This window comes from Malurus melanocephalus, unplaced genomic scaffold, assembly GCF_030028575.1.
Source record: "Malurus melanocephalus ecotype Western Australia unplaced genomic scaffold, MMel_1.1 scaffold_388, whole genome shotgun sequence".
NCBI classification, from domain to species: domain Eukaryota; kingdom Metazoa; phylum Chordata; class Aves; order Passeriformes; family Maluridae; genus Malurus; species Malurus melanocephalus.
The window spans coordinates 668,361-672,524 of NW_026623620.1; positions in this window are offsets into that span (position 1 = coordinate 668,361).

The window sequence follows — 4,164 nt, forward strand, 5'->3', positions numbered from 1 at the left end:
AGAGGATGGAAAGATCTTGAAGAGTCCCTCCTGAAACCATGGATTGCGTCTCACTGAATTTCTCCTGGCAGCATGAGGCAACAGAACTTTCCAAAATTTAAAAAAAAAAAAAAAAAAAAAAAAAAGATTTTGTGCATTCTTAAAGTAACATTTGTTCTCTGGGAAAGGGAATTGAAAGGAGCAAAGGGTTTGTTCTTCTAAATAAAATAAGCAAATTTTAAGTAAATGCCAATGCATGCCAAAAATGTCAAGACCTATAGTAACTTCCTAATTGTTTATGCTGTTTTTTTATTATTTGCTACTTATTATGCTGTATCTGGTTCCAGACTGTCCATAGTCTACATCAGCCAGGTTTGGATTCTCTTCTGCAAAAGTAAAGACATCACAAAAATACAATGAACTTTATAATGACCTTAAAATAAAATTGGGACTGTTCCATTTGAAATATCATTCATTTGAGCAGAAAAGTGCTGCCTTTACTACTCCTGTGGAGATAATTCTTATTGATTTTCTCTGCAACAATTAGCCACGATAAGCTTTTCAGATAGTGTTATACAACAAGGAAATGAACATTCTTCCAACTCTTTTCCAGGYTATTTGCAGATGGATTTCCTGACTTTTTGTCTGTGTCCACCTGCTCTGCTGCATCAGATTGCTGAACAGGTAAAAAAGACAAAATGTAAAGAAAACAAAAATAATCTACAGATGGTTTTATTTGTAGATTATCATTTTACCATTTTGCATCCAGAGAAGAAAGCAGCACATCTATACTCAGGAAATGCATGTTGGGATCATACAGGAGCCAGAGAACTTATGTGCCTCAGCTGACCCAAGAAATGCTCCAGAACGTGGTGTTTTGCACCCTGAGATCCAGCTGTGGATCCCACAATCCTCTGTTTGGCACCCAGGCTGCCCACACAGCGGCTTTCACAAGAGAGAAGCATCTCCAAATTAGATGTTAATTGCAACAAACGAGCRAGAAAGAAATAAATCACTTGATTTAGTTAAGTTTAATAGGAATCAAGATTTTAATCCTCCCACTCCCTCCATGCTGGGGTGTACACAAGGGTTAAAGATTTCCCTTGGCATGGCTATCAGAGGCAGWTAGGACCACACATTTGGATTTAAGCAGCTGCATTTCTCCCTGAGCTGTCTGTAAGGATCCTTTAATCTCAGTCTCAGCCTGTCCACAAACCAGCACTTGCTGTAATATGTTAATAAAAACCCTCTAATTTCTTAGCTCAAAGTATCAGGGCCTGCCCATTTTTTCCTCTGCCTATAACACGTTTGGCCACAGTTTGCTGGGATTATCAATAAGTAGCAGTGCTGTACCAAAAAATTGCTGTTACTTTCCCCAAAATTTTGCTGTTAATGCTGTTCTGGCCTCATCATGGAAGTGAAGTTACCCAAGGTGGGCCACACAGGTTGGAAGAGGAAAATCATCCCCAGTGCCCTCCCTACATTTCCTCCTTAYTGAACTGATTTCACTTCCTAATCTGGCAGAAAGCCTTCCAGAGCCTGGCTGGTCCTGAGACAGCCAGCCACAGATAGGAATAATTGAGGATAATTCAGGATAGGAAGAAATGTTGTGAAGTTCTACCAGGGTAGAATTAGATTTGATATTGGAAAAAAAATATTTTCACTGAAAGGTTGGTCAGGCATTGGAACAAACTGCCCGGGGAAATTGTGGAATCGCCAAAGAAATRGGAAGATGTGATCCTTAGGGCCATGGTTTGGGGGTGAACAGGGGGATCCCAGACTCAGACATAGCGTTGAGATGAGGGATAAAACCATCATTTGGTCACACCATAACTAGCAGTATTAACAAGTACAAACAAGATGCTGCTTTTCCCTAATTCACCCCTTCTCCCTACTCAACAAATCCACATCTGGCTGTGCTAAGAAGTAACCAAGGCAGTTTTAGCTCTCTTCAACAAAAGTGTCCAGGTGCCTGGTGAACTCCTGCTGATATAAACCAGGACATTAACCCAGCAGAAAAAAATCCCTCTGGTTTCTCTTAGAGGGGGTAACTCCTCTCCTCTAATCACAACAACAAAACTAAAAACCGAAAGTAACTGTATGTGCTTGACTTACCTGTACCCTGTTCCTGCTGGAATTAAACATAATATTCACATAAACTCACAGCGTTTCCTGAGGTGTGGGGAGCAGCTAAACAAGGCTGTGTTTCTGGTTTGAACGTGCCTTAAGAAAKAGAAAACAGGTCAGAAAAAGCACTCGTTAAGATGAAAATCCTCTACAGAGCGACTGCTAAGATTTTAGCGCCGGGGGAATACATTGCAGAGGCTGTCATGTATTTATCTCTCAGCTTATCAGAGGAGGGGTGTCAAAGGAAATGATCAGTGCAAGATAAGCTAGTTGGAGCCTGACAAGACCATGTTTTCTGGGCTGCCCGAACAGCGACACRGGGACGTGTTAACCAGCATCGTTAGCAAAATCAGGGAGGGGGAATTGCACATCTGATGGCACTTGTGAGGAGCAGCCACCACCTAATGAGTGCCACGGGTCCGCGGTTTGCGCCCGCACCGCCGGCTGCGGCTGCGAAACGAGGAGGAGATAAAAGATAAGGAMAGATAAAGTGGGGTGTCATTAATCAGCTTCCGCAGACGGAGCGATCAGCGGAGAGCATTTAATGATGCATCGCCCCGAGCAGCTCGGTGCCTGAGCCTGATCTCAGCCTTTGCACAAAGCATCTCCCCCATTCCCCGCTGCCTTTGTTCCCTTCCTGAACCGCAGCTCCGGACCTGCTCGGCTGGTCCTGCCAGGAGGTGATGCACAGTGCATAGGTTGCCTTTCTGTAGTTAYATTTATATTATAGTTATATAAAGATAGTTATTTCTTAAGGAAATAACTGCAAATATCAAGGCCATTTAGGCAAAATGGTAATTATCAGCCAGTCCACCCATTACCAGCTGAAAAAAGATTGTGCAGGTTGAGCAATGAAGATGCTGGTTAGTCAAGGAGGAGCACACAGCTGCTGAGTTCGACCAAAGTCGATGAGTTTGCCTATGAAAACCTCAGGAACATCAGTATGAATTCATGTGCTCAGTTCATGTTCATGTGCTCAGTTCTGGGGAAGCAGCAGGCATGTTTCAAAGACAGCAATTGTGCAATATGCCTGAATATTCCAGGTGTATGGAATGCATGTGGTGTGCGCAGTGCTGACCCTCCTCCTGACTGGGAAACACATCAACAACTGCAGTGCACTCTAAAAACAGCCCTGAGAGCCAGGGCAGCAATGGGACACGTGTGTACACRYGTGTGCAYGTGTGTGTGAGGTAGCTGTGAGCAGCTAAGCAGCTGAAGATGTGGAGGGCTGTGGTTTTGCACTGCTTCTCACAGAGGAAATACAGCACATTTCAATCATTCTCACAGAACCTTTGGAGACACCAAAAACAGACTCCAAAGGTGATGAGAAGATGAGAAGGTGAATCACATGTCCATTGCAATGTAACACATTCCCTGTTGGTCCATCACTGATGGCATTCTACACTCAGAAGAGCGAACATTTTCTCCACGGCATGACCTGCATCTMTTCTTAACTTCAGCCCCTTTTTTATAGATCTTCCTCTGAAACATCTGTAAAAACATCTTCCTCTTTCCATCCATCCTTTTTTTCATATCTGTCTGTGCTGACAGGTTACACAGAGCCAGAACATGGATATGAGCACTGAGGTGGTTTCCTGTGCCTTTATAATCTTAGTCCTGATGCTATTTTGGCTTAGACCAAATAGCATTATCTTCCAGAAAAGCCTTGGCATGTTTGGCAGGTTAATAATGCCAAGAACCCTTCAACATCTTGGAAGAAAGAGAGAGCTCATCTCTACTGACCAGAGCCAAACCAGCGGCCCTAAAACCCAAAATGTTATCTTAGATACACAATACTGCAGAGATAACATTCATATCCTTGCAGCTCTTCCTCACAGCTCTTCCAAAAACAATTATTTTCCTCATCATCACCCTGAAAGACATATAGAAAAGCAAATAGCTTGATTCAGGTGATACTTCTTAAAAATTCTTGGTAATGCCAAGGCAGTCATTTACTTTATCTGCTCATCCAGCCTGTGCCAGAMACSTGCTGTAAGAAAAGGAGAATGRCTTGGGTTGGAAGGGACCCTAAAAACCTTATCAAAAATACATTTCTAA